This window comes from Chinchilla lanigera, unplaced genomic scaffold (genome assembly GCF_000276665.1).
Source record: "Chinchilla lanigera isolate Chin_1 unplaced genomic scaffold, ChiLan1.0 scaffold00005, whole genome shotgun sequence".
Lineage (NCBI taxonomy): Eukaryota > Metazoa > Chordata > Mammalia > Rodentia > Chinchillidae > Chinchilla > Chinchilla lanigera.
In genome coordinates this window covers 40,496,134-40,515,665 of record NW_004955406.1, presented here as the reverse complement: position 1 = coordinate 40,515,665, position 19,532 = coordinate 40,496,134, and the positions used below count along the sequence as shown (strand labels likewise).

The 19,532-nt window shown below is 50.3% G+C and overlaps 1 protein-coding gene across 1 annotated transcript in view; it reads left to right on the top strand.

Annotated features, from left to right (window-relative positions):
- Nucleotides 1-15,720: 15,720 nt before the first annotated feature.
- Nucleotides 15,721-19,532, top strand: part of Lrrn2 (leucine rich repeat neuronal 2) — a 57,266-nt gene continuing 53,454 nt past the window's right edge. Inside the window, exon 1 of the mRNA XM_005375318.2 lies at nucleotides 15,721-16,039. The gene's annotated coding sequence lies outside the window, so the exon portion shown is untranslated. The remainder of the gene's footprint in view (nucleotides 16,040-19,532) is intronic.

Genomic DNA, 19,532 nt, shown 5'->3' with positions numbered 1-19,532 from the left:
GTAATTTGAACCGCCCTGAAAAGACATAAACATCTCTCTGTTTGAAGAGTCTCTGAGGAGCACACAGGGCTCTCTGGCCATGCTGTGATGGAGAAAGCACCGAGTGAGAGATGCCGACCCTGCCCGTGCTGCCCCTGCCCTGCCCTGGGCCTCAGCTGCTGGGAAGGGGCCCCTGACCTGCCTGGGGAAGCCAGCGGCTTCCTGTGTTGAGGATGTTCCTGCAGTTTACAGCTGGCATCTAATTTATAAGCTGTTTTTACTGCTGTTATCAAGCCGCCACAAACCTAGGAGATAAAGTAGCCAAGGAACAATGTCACCCTCCACCTCGGCCCTCCCAGCCTGTCTATAACACCAGGGCCTCTGTCTGGGTGGCTGAGGCGTAGAGTCCCCAGGGGTGGACATCCAAAGTGATTCCTTCAGGGCACCCAGAGGCAGGAGACACCTTCAGGAGGCTGGTGGGGAGCAGTAGCCGCTGACTCCCTAGGAGCCCTTGAGGGAAGCCCCCAGGCAAGGAAGGGGGAGTGTACAGACCTCCTGAAAGCTGTTCTTCGGCTCTCTATGTGCCCCCTCAGCAGCCATACCCTGGCACCAAGAAGAGAAGAGCCAAGGACCACATGTGGTAGGAAGAAGGCAGAGGTACTGCTGACACCCTGGAGCTGGATCCTGCCTAGGAAACAGCCCAGGAATCACTGCCCAGCATGGACCTCATGGTCTGTGTTACATGGGGGGGCCAGATTAGCACTGGACCGAACCAGGGCACTGTTGGTCTTTTGTAGGGGATGGTGTATGAGTCCTCCCTTCCACAGTGTGATACCTCACACTGCTCTGGTGTCCCCTTCTCCACAGTGCGCAGGGGATCGACGAGCACACAAGGGATTGGGCTGAGTGACTCGGGGAAGGAAAGGGAGCAAGAGTGCACAGAGGGGCACAGGAGGTGTGAGAGTGAGGAAACTATGGGGGAGGGGCTGGGACCCATCCTGTCACCCTTGGGGGCACCTGCTGGGGAAGTCGACTCCTTCAGACAGCTCCCTTACCGGGCCTGGACCGCATGGTGCATCTGGGGAGGGGTAGAGCCCCACAAGGTCTCACGATGCTGAATGCCAAGGCACAGCCTCTCATCCATCCTGCTGGAGGAGCATAGACCAAAGTGTGGCTTTTCCGAGGGGGCCCAGGAAGGTCTCGAAGAGGAGCCTCCCTGGGGGCTGAGTGTTGCACACTGTTTCCTGGCTAAAGGAGAGGAGATGGCTGTTGCAAACTGCACAGAGCAGGGTAAGCCATGGTTCCTCGGCTGCTGAGTCCTCTTTGCTATGGCTCAGCACAGATGAGTGGCTCCAGCTGCAGCCCTGGGTCAAGACCACCCTCTCTTCAGAGCCACCCAAACCCATTCTAAAATCCCTCGGTTTAGTGGACTAAACACTTGTGCTCTCTCCAGAATTGTATAGTAGGTGTGGGTTTGGTGTCAGATAGCCTTGGACTTGCCCGCTGGTGCCGCGATCTTCCTGCTGTGTGGATCTTTCTACCAGCATGTCTGAGTCTTAGTTTCTTCATATGTAAGCAAGGGGTGATGCTTTGCTTTTCAGGTCTCAGGAGGATCCAGCTGAGATGGTGGAAGGTGCTGGGCAATGCAGTGGATCTGGTGGATGGCAGCTCATAGGAGAGGAAGTAGCAGAAGAAGAAAGAACAATCACAGTAGCTAACATTGCTGTGCATCAGGAATTCTACATGCACTTTCTCACTCAACCCTCTGAAGTAGGCACTTTTTGTTTTTAGAATAGATTTAGAATAGGACATTGAGGGTCAGAGAAAGCAAGTCATTTGTCCAAGGTTCCCATCTTAGGGGTACAGGGAAGCAGCACTGTGTCTCCTCCAGGGTCCTGCAGTGGTGCTCCTTGCCCACTTGACCTCATGTGAGATTCCTCTGACTCTCAACTACAAAGAAGTCTCATCTGAGTTCCAGCTCAGGAAGGGCTATAGTGGGTGAAGCAATCAGGGAAAGCTTCACTGAGGAGGCAGAAACTCCAGATGGACCTTGAAGGCTGAAAAGGTTATAGGAACATGGAGAGATAGGGACAGACATTCTAGAACGAGTGAAGACCCAGGTGCAAGATTACTGTCAGTGTGGAGAGGGGTTATTGAATCCCGCATTTACATGTTATCTTTTCATTCACTCAATCATCTCTTCATTCATTCATTCATTCATTCATTCAGTAAATATTTCTCAAGCAGCTGCCTTGGTGATACAGAGGTGAATAAGGTCTGGCTGGCTAGGAACAGTACAATGTGAAAATATTAAGGAGAACAAGGACAGTCGGCCCTCGAGATCCACGAGTTCTATGTCTATGGATTCAACCAACCACAGATAAATATCTTTATCTCGGTACAATCATCTCTGTACTAACAATGGGCAGACTTTTTCTTGTCATTATTCCCTAAACAATATCATATAACAGTGACTTACGTAGCATTTACACTGGTGTAAGTATTATAAACATCCAGCCATGATGGAAAGCAGATGGGAGGGTCCTGAGAAAGGACAACCAGGGGAGTACACTGGGACTGTAAACATTCAAATACTCTCAATTATATTCATCACATTTTTCATGCCATTTCAAGAAAGGACTAGATAGTAACCACATGAATATTTTACTTTATCCAAAAGCAGCCCTCAGAAGCAGACTTCATAAGTAGCCTTTCTTTTCCCTTACATAAACTGCTGCCAAAAAAAATAGTAAAGCCAGCTGGAACTAACCAGGACCATTTTCCTCAGTAGGACCTGGATGGTTTTAAGTATCTGGCTGTATTATAAGGTAATACCTAAAACCCCAAGGAAACTGAAAAATTCAATATACTGGGAAATAGCTTTGGCCCAGAGCTCTAACAAAGTGCTTCAGATCTAGCCATGTGGAAATGTTTTGGTCCAAGTTACTGAATTGGTGATTACCAAAGAGTTCATAAGACAGGTCCATACATAGCACCTTTCATGTAAGGCATGGTAAAGACCTAACTTAAAAAAAAAAAAATCACTGTTCATAATACAGAATTGCAGCCACATCACAAGTGAAGTAGTACAGCCTGTAGTGTTTATCGGTTTTTGTCAGAAGTGAGAATGATACTGTACCAAATCTGGAATTACAATGGCGAGTAATAATGTATGCTAAATCACTTTTGTGTTTTAAGTTACTTTTCATGAGAAAAGTGGTGAATTAGTTTTTCTTTATTTTCAGCTACTCTTAATCCTGAGATTTTTTTTTAAACCTTGAATGAGTAATATGAAAGGAGCCCATTTTATCATATAAAGCTTGATGCACATGTTATGATATCTGGACAATGAAAATGCCCTTTAAAAAGAATGCTTAATGAATAATGTTGTGCTTGCAACACCCTTTAACGAAACTTAATTTTAAATTGTCTTTTTCTTTTTCTACTAAGGGTTCTCTCTTTCAGTTTCTGCCACTATACTTACAACTGTTATTAAATACAAAATTGAGTAATAAAATAAATAAATAAATAAAGCATATAGGGGAGCTGGAGGTGTAGCTCAGAGGTAAAGATTTGCCCAGCATGTGCAAAAAGTTAGGTTTGTGCTCCAGCACTGCAAAATAATAATAATAATAATAATAATAATAATAATAACAACTATAAAGCATATAGGAGGGTGTGTGTAGGTTTAATGCTAACGCTGTGCCATCTTGTACAAGATACTTGAGTATCCTCAGATTTTGGTATCCGTGGGAGGTAGGTAGGTGGGTGGGCCTTGGTTACCAAGACATGACTCTATGGGATACTAGGAGACCCAGAGAAAAGCCCTTTGTCCATCTTTGTAGAGTCAGACAAGGTGTTTTAGAGGAAATGGTGCCTAAACTGAAACATGAGCGACACACATGGAATAATTTAAAACACTCGCAGTTGCTATCATCATAATCAGGACTGTCAAATTAGTTTGTATTTATTGACTGTACTAAATGCCAAGGACCAGAATTGGCACTTTACATACATTCCCTTCCAGTGCTCGTGACAACACTGTGAGATAGATGCTGTTGGTCACGCTTATTTAGAAGTGGAAACATGGAAGCTAAGAGTAATAGGTGCAACACTTATCCAGAGTCAATGTGGCCAGGAAGTGGTACAGACAGGTCTTACCCTGTGTGTCCTACACACACTCACATGGTAGAAGACAGGAAAAAGCATCTTCAACCCCATCATGTGCATGTGTGTGTGTGTGTGTGTGTGTGTGTGTGTGTGTGTGTGTGTGTAGGGTTTAAGCCATTAGGAATGCTTCCCAGTCTTCCCACAGTACTTCCTGGAGTCCTAACCTCAGAGACGTGGCTTTTCTGCCCCTGGATGGAGCCGATCCTTTGGAGTGTGGACCTGGTACTCCAAAATGCCAGAACATCAAAAAGCAAAGCTGCTCTCATAAGAACCAGACTTTCCTTTCCTCTGGAGCTTTTTCTAATCCTTCAGCCCTTCCAAAACTGACCCATAGGAAGTAGGGACCAAGGGCATGGATCCTCAGCTTTTGCCAGGGCAACTCAGGTGGTATCCCATGTCTGATTGTGGCCAAACTCTTCCAATAAACAAACCAGAAATGTGAAGCAAAGATAGCTTCAGGGAATCCATGCTCCTGAGAAGTGGTATAAATTCCATGGTGTCCTTTGTCTACCATACAAGGGCTCTGTCCAGGGATTTGTAAAGAGGTGTGGAAAAGAACAGGGCACACTTCTGGCTACTTGTCTACCTTGCTGGGAGTCCCTACAAGGAAGATCAGATGCAAAACAGGGCAGAGGGCTGAGGTGAGCAGTAGGGGATTCAAGGGAATGGGCGTGGGGAGACTCCTGCACCTCTCTCTTAAAGAGAGCTAGGTAGAGGAGTCTGAGCTGAGCCCCTGGGCGGCTAATGCTGGGAGCAGGTGAGAGCCGTTAAATGAATCGAGTGTTAGAAGAGTTTCAGCTCTTTCCCAGACCCCACCAGGGCAAGGAGCTCTAGGTACTCCATGCCAACTGTGAGGTGGAACCTGGCATCACCAGAAGCACAGGGTAGGTTCAGGGAATTCAGTCTTGGCTCCAACATAAAGCAGCTGCAGAACTCAACTCCCACAGTAATTGAATTCAGGATCTTCTTCAACTTGAAGGTGAAGCTGATTAGGCTTAGGATAAACAAATAGACAAAATAAGTTTATAGTCTTGCTTCACAGGATAGATAATCCACTTAGAATACAATACCCCAACAGGAGGCAGAGGCTGGAGATATGCAGAGTTCCCAAATGAGATTATGATGATTTGGGGGAAATGGATTCATTGTAGGTTAGAAGGAGAACCAAAGCATTTTAGCTATATTCCTAATATTTGGGGCTCCCAGGAGAATCTCACCCTTCAACCTCTCCCCGAGTACCAGGCCAGAGATCAAAGGCAGACCCGGGCTCATGGACAGTGGTAACATAAATGTTAAAGGTTTTTGATTTTTTTAAATTTTGAAATGACTATAGATTCATGTTTCTACAAAAGAGCATGGAAAGGACACATGTACTCTTTGCCCAGTTTTCCCAATGGTAAACCATCTTACACAACTACAGTTCAATCATCATCAAAAGGAAATGGATGTTGGGACAATTCATGGGTCCTATTCTAGTCTCATCAGTTTTGTACCCATGCTCGTGTGTGTGTTTAGTCTTGTTCACTTTCACACATGAGGATTCATGTAATCACCATGATCAACACAGAATTATTCCAGTGGCAGATTCAGTCACACCATGCCCCTCCTCCCCAGGCCCTGGCACTCACTGATGTGTCCCCCCACCTCTCCCGTATAATTTTCTCATTTTGAGAATGTCATAGGAATGGAATCATGCAGTATGTGACCTTTGAAAAAAATTTTCACTCAGCATAATGCCCTTGCGATCTATCCCAGTTGATGCATGCAGCCAGAGCTCGTTCCTTTTTGTTGTTGAGTAGTACTTGCTGACATGGATGTACCACAGTTTGTCTAATCATTCACGTATTGGATGATTTCCATTGTTTCCAATTTGGGGCTATCACAAATAAGGCTCCCCTGTACGATCATGTGCAATTTTTTGTGAACATGGGACAAATGTCTAGGAAGGTGATTGCTGGATCATATGACAAGTATGTTTACTTTTCAAGAACCTGCATGTGAGGGCAAATAGATGAGCCACATTTGGGAAGCACTGGGGTCTCCACTGCAAGCTTGGAGGTGGCCACTAGGAGTAAGATGAACCCTGGCTGAGAAAGGAAGACATTCTTGCCCTGCAGAGACTGGGGGCTGGAGCTGATACAGCTGGGAAACGACCAGAGCCAATTGGAAGGGAGGGCTATCTGAACTTCATTGAAGGCAACCTACGGAAAGCACAGAAACAAATTTTAATCAGAAAGTGATGCTGGCTTCCAATAAACCCCTAACCATGCTAGAAAGATGAGCAGCTCCGGATGATTTCAAGCTATAATAATGTGCTGATAAATCAGAGTCCTGTGCATAAAGAACACAGTCAAAGAGGCATAAGTGTTCACTGAGGAGTTTTGCGGTCCAACCCTCACCTCCTCCAGATTTCACCTCACCCACCTGCTGGAGCTCCCAAGTAGAGCACACTGGACCATTTCTTCTCTCCTCCAATAAACACTTGCTGAGGCCCTACTGTGTACCTGGAGCTCTGCTAGTGTTTCCACCAAAGCAAAAGAAGCCAGTATCTGGGCAGGTGGTCACATCTGAAAAGTAAGTTCTGTCAAACAAGAGGATGTTGGGGGCAGAGATCTTGCCAAGTTCTAGGGTACCTTAAGAAGGTTAGCATCTCACCAGCCAAAGCTTTGTACCAGAGGGCAAGCTGTAGGTCATGGAGAAGATGCAGGGCATCAGGGACCCTAGAAACAATGGTAACACACTGAGGTCTTTGTTGGGCACCAGTACTATGCTGAATATGTTATAATACCTTCACACTGTAAGATTCATCCTGATCCTATGCACTTTCTCAAAGGATAGGATCTCTACTGTGGTGGATTGACACCTGGTGGTCAACTTGTAACACCCAGCTGAACTGAACCAGCATGGTGCTGGGTGTGGGAGGCTCACCTGAGGATTGTTGCCAACCAAATGCAAAGGACTGGAGAAACTGTTGGGAGCTGTTGGCTGTTATGGGGCTGTTGGTTCTCTTGGAGGAGCTTGTGATGATGGCTTTCCTGATGAACTCAGCTGTTCTCATTGTCAGGGGAGCTTGGGACCTTGTTGTTGCTGGGAACGGCTCCAGTTCACTTTGGGGGAGCTCTGGTCCTTACTTTAAGCATCGCTTCCTGGATGCGGTGCAGATCCCTCAGCTTGCTAGCACAGATCCTTCACTCTGCTGGCACAGACTTTCCAGCTTCCACCACTGACCTTGGGGCCTTCTTAGTGCAAATCTTTGGAACAGGCCTGCATGAGACATTGTCATGGGCTCTTGACCTCCAATTGGACTCTTGGTGACATTGTCATGGTCTCTAGGCCCTCAGCTGGATTCATGCAGGACACTGCCGTAAGATCCAGGCCTTCTGCTACATTCTTTTGGTCTTTAGTGTGTGGACAGATTTCCTGCACTCTCTTTGTGTATGACTCTTTGGGTGACTCATAAAATAACCTTATAAACTATGTGTCCTGTATATAATTGCTCCCCTTGCAAACCCTAACTACAACATCTACCAACTAAAGTCACCTTTGACTGAGCAGGGTGGTGCACACCTGTAATCTCAGCACTCGGGAGGCTGAGGCAGGAAGATAGCCATGAGTTTGAGGCCGACCTGGGCTACAAAGCAAGACCCTGTCTCAAAAAATAATATAAAAAGTCAATTTCAGGACACCTGTCACAGGACCTTAGCTGCCTATTGCTCCCTCTTACTTTGATTAACACTGCTCCCTTCCTTCAAGAAGTCCTTTATGGATGTCGGGTTGTTCCCTGTCCTGGGATGGCTTAGCACGGAAGAGGGCACTGGAGCTCTTTTCCATGCGGGAGCTGCCTGTGGTCTTCCCAGAGTTGAGGGGAGCATGAAATCTTCCCTTTCACACCACTGTTGTGGACAGGCAGAGGGCAGGGAGCGCAAGACCACATGGTCCACACTCCAAAGCACCTGCTGCACAGCATCTGGCAGCCCCTAAAATGTCCCGAGCCTCAATCAGTGAAAAAGGAACCAGATCAGCGTCTTCTCTTTGTCCTTAAGAAAAAAAGATACATTCCAGATAATTTCGCGGTGGTGGAAGAGGAGGAAGCGCTGAAGTAGCAAAGGAAATAAATTAACGCCATCTCAGCTAAAATCACACACAATTAAAACCTGGATCCCAATGTGCTTTTCTGTGCAGAGAAAGCAGCTTGAAAATGACATGCATTAGTCACTCAGTCCAGCCCCCATACTTGGTGGGGGGACCTGAACCTGAAACTGCAGGGTGCAGAGGAAGAGGGCCAGAAGCCTGGCTCTGGTCTTTGGCTTTCTGCTCCTCTATTTAGAATCTGGAAATCCCACTCTTCTGTGGCCAAGGTGCCCAGGGGAAGCATGGGCCTGAGTCCCTGAAAGATCAGAACCATCACCCACTCATGCAGAAGGACACTGCATTGCAGTGACCAGAGCACCTGGACTCTCTGCCCGGCTTCTGGCCTGCAAAGAGGCTGCCCAGCATTCTAGGGGTCACCCCCTCATCTCTTGTCTTCAGGGTGTCAGTCTCCCTCTGTTCGGGGAGGTGAGTTTCCCCTTCTCCTTCTCCCTTTGCCTTCTGACTTCCCTTTTAATTAACTTCCCTTCTTCTAGAACAGAAAAATCTCCAGCAAAGGAGCTAGGTGAATGTGCCTGAAGAAAAGAAGCAGAGACTTCAGGAAGCAGAGGTGCCCTGGTGCCTGTGGACCAGCGATGGGCTGTTCTCCAGTCTCCTGAGGTTAAACTAGGGAGGCGTGTGACTCGGTGGTGAGATGCCAGGGTGAAATAGAAGGATGAGCTTTCCGACAGTCATAATTTAATCCCTTAGGCAACTCTTTGGGACCGTAGGATCTCTGTTCCATAAGAAGCAGGAGAGTTTAGAAGGAAAAAAATTTCAATCCCACTAAAGCCCAGTGGACTTGAAGTGGGAGGACATGGGGCTGACACCAGTTTTGGGCTCTTCCCAGCTGGGGTTCAAGCTACTGCGATCCCCGTGAGGCTGACCAGGATGATGTACAGGACACACCTGCACAAGGCAGGGGCTCCAGCTACTTTTACCCAGTTGCTCATCATGCAGGCAGCTCCTAGGACAGGAGAGTGGGGAAAGCTGGCCTCTTCCAGAAGAACCAGTCCAGCCATTGTCAGGTCACCCGCTCCTCAGCCCTCCCTACTCTGTGCACTATGAGGTCTATAGCCAGTACCTGGGTCCCAGCTAGCTGATCTCAGGCTGCCCTGTAGGGAGGTGCCTGGGGCCTGAAGCTAAGGAGCAGTCACTCCCAAGCTCCTGCAAGTGCAGGCGGCTCCCCAGGAGCCCTCTCCACTTTGGGTTTGGGCAGTGGCTTGCCTCATTGAGCTCCAGACTGCCACTCTGCCCTCGGCGATGGCTCCTGGCTGTGTTTCTGGGAGGTAACAGCCCCTGGTGAAGCTGCAATCCAGGGAGGAATCTGGACTCAATGGTTTATGCACTTTCACTTCTCCCTGAGCTTGTCAAACAGAGCTGAGTCACTCAATCAACAGTACTGTGTGACAGGGGATATAGCTCAACGGCACCGTGCCTGCCTGCCAAGTGCAAGGTCGTGAGTTCGACTCCCAGTACCAGAAAAACAAAAAAATAAAAAAAATCAGTAGTGTGTGACTTTGGAAAATGATTCACTTACCCTTGCCCTGAGCATTCCTGGGTGGGGACCCTTATCCAGAGGGGAAGGCCTGAGGGACAGAGGGATACAGGGCAGGGTTCTGTGCTGTGCAGGGAGAGATTATGGGAAGTCTGCCATGAGAAAGCCCCTCCACCCGCACTCTGGAAATGTCATAATGAATGATTCATCTCCTTCAGAGAATTTATCACTTAATAGGGAGGCCATGGTACCCAGAGAAAGTAAGTTTTCAGGAAAAGTGCAAAACATTGCAAATATGCCTGAAGTAGCATAAAGCATGCATATTCCTACAGAGGGGAGATGGAGAGGAAGTGGGCTCAGATGTGAAGGGAGAAAGCCTTCAGGTAGGAGCTGAGACTTCTCCATGGATGAGCAGTGCTCCTCAAGGTATGGTCCTCAGAACACCTGTACCAAAATTGCTCGGGGAGCTGGTCAAAAATGTAGCTTCAGCCTCACTTCAGACCAACTGGGTGGGACCCAAGAATTTGCATTGTATTCAGACCCCTAAAGTGGTTCTTATGCACCTATAGTTTCAGAAATACCAATTTAGAAAGCAAAAATAGACCCAGGTGGGAGCTGCTGGGACAAATCTTGGGAATGATCTGTGGAGAACCCTACAAGCCCTAAGGTCTATGTTAGAATTAATTCAAATATTGGAAGTAAGACCATAAAGACTTCCTCCTTGGAAAGAAAATAAGAAGGAAAATACAGGGGTTAGAGACAGTGCAAAGAAAGAAGGCCAGGATTAGGAGACATGGACTTCTGGTGTCTTTGTCCTGTGAACCATTTCAGAAATGAAATGCTCAGAGATAAATAAAACCTAGTTGGAAAAGAAGGCAGTCCACAGAAGTAATACAAGGTGTAACTCTGAATTTGAGTAAATATTTTATTCTCAATATGGGGGATGCCTCATGTGTGTCTTATTTGCAGGCTCTGAAACAAAAACGCAAGGTTTGCTAGACTCCTAGAAAGATATACAGTCCATAGAACACTATGATTTAGTGCCCATAGTATCTATGTTCACATGAAACCAGAACAGAAGTATTAATGAAACAAATTCCTATGCTATTTCATGATTTTAAAATGTGCTGGCTGTAATCTCTAGTGGGTCTCCACCCATGTGATAAAACCATCAAAGTAGAGGGGAAATGGGTGGTGATTACTTAGGGACCAAGTATTCATGGGAGTCTCTGGGTTATGGGAAGTGGGTCAGAAGTCAAATCTAGAATTCCTGGGACAGTCGTCTCTGGAAGCCTAGCTATTCTTCCTGACTCCTGAAGAATTTCTTCTTCCAGAAGCCCTTTCTAGGTCAGAATTCCAACGGGCACTCCAATTCAGCTACCCCAAGCCCTCTCAGATGTCCCCACCCCATGTGTTTATGGCACCCTTGACCTAAGAGATGTGAACTTTGGAGTTGGCCAAGTGTACCACTGACAAGGTGCCTGGTTGGTCTCTTTCCAGTGTGCCATGCAGCATAGAACCCCTGTCCCCCAATTTCAGACCTCTGAGAACCCCCCTCTTTATCTATGTGGGGCCTGTAGGGGAGAGGGGGACTCTCCAGTCTTTTCTATACTCCCTCTCCCCAAAATAGCATTTCCCCAAGGAATTGTCTGAACATGCTAAGCTAAAAAGAATGGGATTTGATTACCATATTACCCAGTTTAACGGTTTTAGATACTCAGATTCAATTTAGGAAATACAAAGTACAGGTATATCATTTATAGTTGATTAAATATGGCATTTGTGGTGTTTATGCTTATGCCTATAAAATGTTGGGTACCAGGACCTTGGTGAAGAATGTAATTTCCACTATCACATTGTTTCTGGGCAGAAACAGATTCATCCTACATCATTTTCACCTGCAATGCTTTTTCCAGGAATATAATCCAAGATAAATTTGGGGATTCCCTGCAGTTCCACACAGCTCTGCCATCTGCAGTGTATGTCCCCTTGCCTTTCTGGTTCTCTGTGTTCCCAGGATGTCTGTGGATCCTGGGAATTCCCTGAGGGCAGGGGCCACAGAAGATCCTTGCTTTGTGGGGGAAGAGAACACAATATTGTAAAGAGAACACAATATAAACTCAGTCTCAATGGTGATATTTATTTAGCACTAAAAGAAGATCACAATTTACACAAGTATTGCAAATTCAGGTCCCTCTCTTCTGACCTCTCTTCATTTAGTTTATCAGAAACGCTTACATGAAAACACTCCCTGGCATTTGCAAGCTGGCTTTCCTTCCCCACCTCGAACACTCTACAACTCCCAGCCTCCATGGCCAACCCTCTCCCCACCATCCTCCAAGTGAGACACCCCAAAGCTTATGCTTCATGAGTTTCACTGGCCATGTACTTTGTTGTCCTGTCCCTCGTTCCCCTGTGCTCTAGAGGACAAAGTTCTGTACCTGTAGAGCCTGAGCAGGAAGAGGTGGAGAGCAGTGTGTGCCCCTAGCCCAGCATGTCTCAAAGCAAGGTCCACCCTATCACCTGAGTCAGAATCACCTAGGGAGTTTATCCCAAAGCAGACTCCAAGAGCTACAGAACCTGTCTCTGGGATAGGATTTGTGTGCTCTCCGGCAGGCTCTGATATCTGAAGACTATTGCCTAAGACCACCCTCCCGAGTTGGGTTACTGCTAGGACTATAGTCTTCAGAGACTCCAAGGCCTTGCTCTGCATCTTCTGAGCTGGAGGCTAAGAGAGGCTACATCCAACAGCAGAGGATCCCCTAAAGGTTGTCCCACCATACCTCCAGCTTCCTTCTTCATCTACCAGGCTTCACTCCTCACAGCCCCCACCACACAAACAGCACACTCACTGGCTCAGAGTCCAGACCCCTCCTCTGAAGATCCCAGTGCAGCTGAGGCCAGGATCGTCTAGGGGTGCATGGCCCTGGCATCCCTCTCCCTAGACATTCTGATGTCACAGAGTCCCAGGCTTCCTGGCAAGACATTACGTTTGGCTAAGCCTAGAGACTAAACTTGGAGGGCAAAAGGTCAATAACAGGGCCATTAAATCCTCTGAGTAATTACCTAAGAGCTTCCAAAAGGCTGTGGATTGAGTCCCCAGCTTCTCCAGGAAAGAATCTGGCTCAGAACAGTAGCCGTGGAAGTGGGACTGAGAGGGGTGGCTGCCACTTGCCGAGTTGTGCCTTGTGCCAGGCAGTTGCAACAACCCTGGGAGTCTGAATTCGTATCCTTATGGCTACCCTTTCCCTAAATAAGCATAACCAGGAATTGGTTTCACGTTTAGACCCTGTGTTCTGATGGCCTTGAATATAGGTCTCAGCTCTACTATGTACTACTTGTGAATGCTGACCTTGTATTTGCTATTTCATTTGTTTTATTCATTTGGATTTATTTAGAGACAACATCTCCTAATTTTCCAAAGCTGGCCTTGAACTCACAGTGGTAATCTTCTTACCTCAGGCTTCAAGTGCTGGACCTACAGGCATGTGACACCATGCCTGGCTTTGGCCTTGCTTTTCTCCTATTTTCCAAGTCCTAGAGTAGGTGAAGTTTTCAGTGTGATGATGCATAAATGAAATCTTTACCCTTGCTGGTGCCCAGTAAATGTCAACTTCTATTACTTGAATTTAAAAAAATTTTTGTTGCAGTACTGGGGTTGAACCTGGGGGCTTGTGCCTGCTAGGCAAGCACTCTCGCAATGAGCTACAGTCTCAGCCCTTTTTATTTTTTTATGTTTTAAATTTTCGAGCAGAATCCAGTGGGATGAGGATCTACCACTCAGGGACAGCCATGTGGTAAATATTCCTTCCATAATCAGCTGTTGAGCCTGTGCTATGATGTCCCCGTCCCATCGTGGTGCTGCGTGGGGCAGTCTCAGCCTCAGGAAGGCACACTAGGCCTTGTGCACAGGTACGGGAAGGCCAGGCACTGGGGTGAGTCCTGGAGCTTCCAAAGGCTGGCAAGCTCCCCTCCTTTCCCCTTTCAGTCTCTATGTGCTGACTTAGGCCTTCTGGCTGGAAAGACAGCTCTGCTGTCCTGACAAGGGACCCGAATGTTCAGACTGAAATGCTCCAAATCAGCCGCTGAACACTTTCCCTACCTTAATTCTGCCAAGGCTTCCTTCCAAGGCCCGTGACATTTGTTCTGCCCTCTCATTGCCCCTCCTGTGTCCCCGCAGCAGCCACCTGCCTAGCCTCTGCTCCGCCTGCCTCTCATCTCATCTCAAATCACACACGCCCTGGGCCACAGCTGCCCTGCTGAGCCTGGCACCTCAGGCCTTTCATTAGTAGCTCCACTCTCACACTCAGTCTGCGGTGTAGCCAGCGTTTGCAAAGATGGGGACTTGAATTCTGCCTGTAGATCAGGCTACTTCCTTACATGCTTCAAGCTTCCACTCTTCAATCTGATAAATGGGGCTATAAGTCAACTTGGAGCCTGAGATGAGAAGCATATAAAAAGGCCAGCATCTAATAGTAGCTCTGTAAATTTCCTCCCTTGCCCCTACCTTCCAGGCAACCCATTCTTCTCTGCTTGTCTCCACTTTCCTGCCTTGCTGGTCCCCATTTTCTCTGCTGGTTCAAATCCTATCCCTCCAGCTGGGCTCAGCTGGAAGCTCAGCTCCTCTATAAAACCTTCCATGAATAACATGAGCCCATAATGCCATTTTCTTGCTGTATTTCTATGGCACAGCCATTGCCTTGAAATGCTAAAATTTATTTCTTGTAGTTTCAACTTGGTCCTCTCAGATCCTTCATGCCATTATGCCCCACAGCAGGCGTGGATGGTGGGGGGGAGATGGGGACTTAATATGTGCTTATTGGATAGCTGTAAGTGCAAATCCTTTTGTGAAGACAAAACACACAGACCTTCAAAACTACTTCACAAAGCCTCCGGGCATGGCAGACACCACCCTTGGAAAAGACAGGGCAAAAAAGCCGGGTCTGTCTGGTCAGAGGTCCTGAGCTCAAGCTCAGGGTGCTGGGAGGCAGCCCAGGGACACCAGGCCTTGCAGGACTCCCTGCCTCTTGGGCTCCACCGCCCCATGGCTAGGTCTGCAGGCTCTGATCAAGTCCCTCAGTAGGGTATGGCCTGTCATTGAGCTGGTGTTCATTCTGAGTGGGCCCCTCAAAGACCTGGGTCTGAAGCCTTCACCCCAGCAGGAGACCCACTTTCCTGAACTGTCATGGGTAGCAGGGGCCCAAATTTTCTAAGCTACTAGGGGATAGACACCCCATCCCCTGCCTCGCATGGCTGGGCCTCTGCTCTCCGTCTTTCTTTCCTTTCTTCAGGTTACCCAGTCTGCAGGGTGAAATGTACAACCAAGCCTCCCCTGAGGGGTGGGGGGCTTGCCAGCTCCTCCCTCACTCCTACCTAGACTGATATCCCTTACCCAGAGCCAGGATGGGCTCTTCCAGGATGCTGGAGCTGCTGGCCTCAGCAGGCAGTGCTGGAGAGCCATGAGAACCCAGGGGCTATTCCACTCCATTCACTGGGGTGAGAGGGGCCTGCGCTGCGACAAATTCTAACCCACCAGCACATTCCTTAGTCCACCGCTGACTTTCGAGGATAGCACCATACAAAGCAAAAACGTACACGCTGTGCATGCCGGTGTTCATGAGCGGCACCCATCCTCTAAAAGCTGCTCAGTTTCCCATCTGTCCTCTTGGCCTTTGCAAGAGGGTCAGAGGGAGAATCAGAAAAGCCATCTGGTCCACCTCTCAGATCCCAGGGCAGTGCCCCCTTCTCGTTGTCTCAGCCAAGCCTGGGGTCTAAGTGACAAGGACAGCCCAGGCTTTAGCATGGAGCCCCACCCAACTCCTCGGGTGTGTGCGTGTTAGGCAGAGAGGGCCTCCGGATACTCAGGAGTTAACATGGCAGCGGGACTGGAGGGGGTTGGCGTGGCATGCAGACTGGGAGGAGGCGACCAGAGTGGGCTGGGGAGGTTGGGAGAGCGGTTGAGAAGCGAGTGAGGAGGGCGGGCGAGCCGCGGGAGGAGGGGCGCGCGGAGGTGCGCCGGGCCTGCTCCGCGCACTTGGCACCCGGCGGTGCGCACCACCAGCGCCCTGCCCTCGCCCGCCAGGCAGCCTCGGGCCGCGGCGCGGGAAGGGGCGGAACATCGGCGATCCCCACGTCGCCCTAGCAGGCTCGAGGGATAAGTGCACGCCTGGGAGAGGCGCCCACTGAGCCTCCCCCGGCCTGGGCGCGCGGTGCGAGGTAGGCGAGCGGAGCGCGGTGGCAAGGACTGCGGACGGCGCCCACGGGGTGAGTGTGCGGCTCCGGGCCGACCGGGTGTCGCGGACACTGAGGCCGCTAGCGTGGCTGCGGGCGACCAGCGCCGGTCCCCGTGGTTCCGCAGCTCCGCCTGACCCGGGCGGGGGTCGGGGGAGGGACGGGCTGCTGCTGGCCGAGGAGATGCCCGCAGCGGGGCTGGCGCCTAGAGGAAGACAGCCGGAGGGAAGCGGCAGGGAGACTGGAGAATGCAAAAGAAGGTGGCCCGCTGCGCCGGGGCTGGACCCGAGCGGCGGGGGAGGGGTCTGGGCCTTCATCAACCCCGACAGGCCTGAGCTCCCCCAAACTGTTGCTGGGCAGAGCGGGGCCTTGGAGATGCGTCGAGGTGCCCAGAGGTGGCAGAGAGGTTACGGAGGGCGTGCCAGGGGTGGACCAGCAGGATGTAAGTGCTCAGAGCTCGGGGACTTTCCCCTCCTCAGGGTTCGGGTGTCAGTGCAGAGGGACAAGGTGGCCTTGGGGCTGCCCTAAGTATCTGGCTGCAGGAACCAGGTCCTTCCCGGGCTGGCCGGCTGGGGTCTGACTGCAGCCTGGGATGGGGCATGTGGGGTGGAGGATGGGCCGGCCCAGAGCCCAGCCGGGGCTCTAGGAGTGGGAGCCTCCAGAACAGAAGGGTAGCTGGGAGCCCCTCGGGGGAGAGGAGCACTGGGCAGCCACAGGTGGGCCGTCAGTCCTGCCCGCATGGCGAAGGGCGGTGTGGGCTCTGGCTGCCCGGCTGGCAGTGCACAGCAAGGAGTGGCTAGGTGAGGGGGATGGAGCTGCGTCTGGGGCCCGAGCTGAGGTGCCAAAGAGGGGCAGGAGAGTGGGACCCCGCGGGTGGAACCTAGGGGTGTTGCTGTGCACCCTTCTGTCCCTGTCCTTCCTCCCCCACCAGAGGAACAGGAAGGAAAATGTCAGCTGGGCTTTGTGCTCTGTTCCTCAGGCTGCCGCAGCTCCCATCTGTTGGAGCCAACGCAGCTTCTAATTGGGCGACTGGCAGGGTTGGAGGGGGTGGGCTGGGCACAGCTCTGGGTTGCCAGAGACGGACTGGCAAGCTCACTGCCTGAAGACCCCAGGAGGCGGGGTGGTGGAAGGGGCAGCCTCTCCAGGTCGGATGGCTCCCTGCCAGCTTGCTCACCCTCAGTGAGGGGACAGGAAGGTAGATGAAGGTCCCTTTGCGCACCCAGGATGATGGAGGCTCCGTGCGCCCCTGCCCCAAAGCCAGGACTGGCTCTGTGGGTGTTCTCTCGCTGAAGGGAAAGGCCAACATTTCCTCCCATTGCCCCTGCCCCTTAATGTCTTTCCAAAACAGAGGGCTGGGCATGGGGGGGCAGGGCTGGGTACAGGTCACCGAGGCCCCCTGCCAGTGGGTCCTGTTGCTGCCTGAGAAAGTCACTTGTGGGTAGCTTGGCCCACTTTCCTGGCCAGGCACTGTTGTCACCGCAGAAAGAGGATGGGCACATCGAGGGGTCTGAGCCCCCTGTGCCCGCTTTCTTCCTTGGGCTGGCTCCGACGCTCCGCCTTGCTGCCCAGGGAGCCCTGTGGCCCTGGGATGGGAACTCATTATTTTAGAGAGGATGGAGTGACAGGCCTCAGTGCCTCAGCAGCTGAGGCTCCCTCAGGGTTTGGCACCTAGGAGCACCCCCAAATCCGAACCTTCCCCCACACAACCAGAGATCTAAGATGCAGTCCAGCCAGGCTAGGACGGCAGCCCCTCAGGCTCCCGGCGCCCTCCTCCCTCTTCCTGCTTCCCTGCTCTAGCTGCCTTTGCCCTCACGCTGTCCCGCATCACTTACCACCCTTCCCTGAGAAGTCTCTGCTCTGCTTTTGCCCTTCACCTGTGAACGGCAGCACACGCCTGGGCCCAGCCTCCTCGTCCTGGGGGTGGGGTGCAGGCACTGTTGGCTTCACTATCTTCCCTCACAGAGCAGCCTGGCTGGCGGGCCTGGCAGCTGCATCCACCTGCCCCCAGTGTCCCCTGCCCCTTGCTATTCACCCTGGCCCCTTCTACTCCCCACCCCCTATTGCTTTTATTTGAAGAGAAAAAGAAAATCTATTGCTTTAAAAAAAATCATTCAATAATTATTTATCGAGCACTTACTGTGTGCCTAGCCATATTTTAGGAGTTGAGGATACAGCAGTAAACAAACCTCCGTGTCTCAGGCAGAGCTGAACTTGCATTTCAACTTGACAGCTAACTCGTTCTGCACTCACCAGGTTCTCCCAAAGACCCGGTGGGGGCGGGGAGGACAGCGAGCAATCCTAGTGACTAGTCCTCACACGGGTGACCCTGACCTGCCAGGGCCATCTCTTTACCGTGTTCCTGGCACTGCTTAAACAGACATCGGTGGTCTGAAAGGATGGACCGGCTAGTATTTCAGTCTTTTCTGGAGGGCTGAGTAGAAAACTGGTGCTTCAGAGCAGGGAAGCATTAATCATTGCTTATTGAACACCTACTGTGTACTAGTTTATGTTAAGAGCTTTATAAAAAAAATTCTATTCGATCCTCCTGATAGCTTCCTAAGGTCTGCATTATCATCCCATTTTTTAGTTGAGAAAATTGAAATCCAGAGATGATGGACTGCTTGCCCTGGGTCACAGAGTCTCCGTTTTGAAATCACTGGTTATCTGCAGTTCATTTGTCCCCTCTGATGTCTGTGACATCTGGTAAGCTGTCCAGTTATTCTGGAATTCCCATTTCACCTACCATTGCAGCAGTGTGTCTTGTCTCCCCCATTTAGGAGACTAGCACATACAAGCCTTTGGTGAATGGTCACATGAATAAGCATTCTCAGATGGTCAGAGAAGGCTTTCTGGAGGAATTGGGACCCTGGAGAGGAGGCAGGAAAGGCAAGGAATCCTTTTGATCTTCTACAGATGTGAGCCAAGCTGTGGCTAGCAGCCACCCTCCCCTAGTCCCACCTGCACCCAGGGAGAGCGCCTGGGAAATTATTGCTTCCGCTCAGGGTCGGCACAGGAGCTTGGTCCATGGCCAGGCTAATGAGTCAGTGTCGCTCATGTTCTCAGCCTCCTTGGGCAATTCTGAGCCCTGTGAAAGGTCCGTGGCAGAGGATGCGGTGGAAAGCTACGGGGAAGGACAAGGTCACGGTCAGAGGCTGCAATGGAAGAGCGACCAAAGCACAGAGGAAGGAAGACAGAGGCAGAAGTTAACTAGGAAACAAAAACCACAAGGCAAGAGGCATGGGAACCCCTCCCCCTACACACTCACAACCTTGCAGTCCTGTGGCTGGATCCCTCGAGAAGACACATCTCAGGTGGGCTTGGAGGTTTGGTATCTCTGGCCTGTAACGCTAACACTGAAAGTGCACCGTGCTGGCCTCACTCTGGACCTTGCTTGGTTAATCACCCCATCTTTTCTAAGTGCCTACCGTGCTAGGTGCTAAAAACAAAGAGACAAATCAGATGTTGGCCTTGCCCCCAGGAACTCTCAGTAAGGGTACAAATTCTAGAGCCAAGCACCTGGAATTTG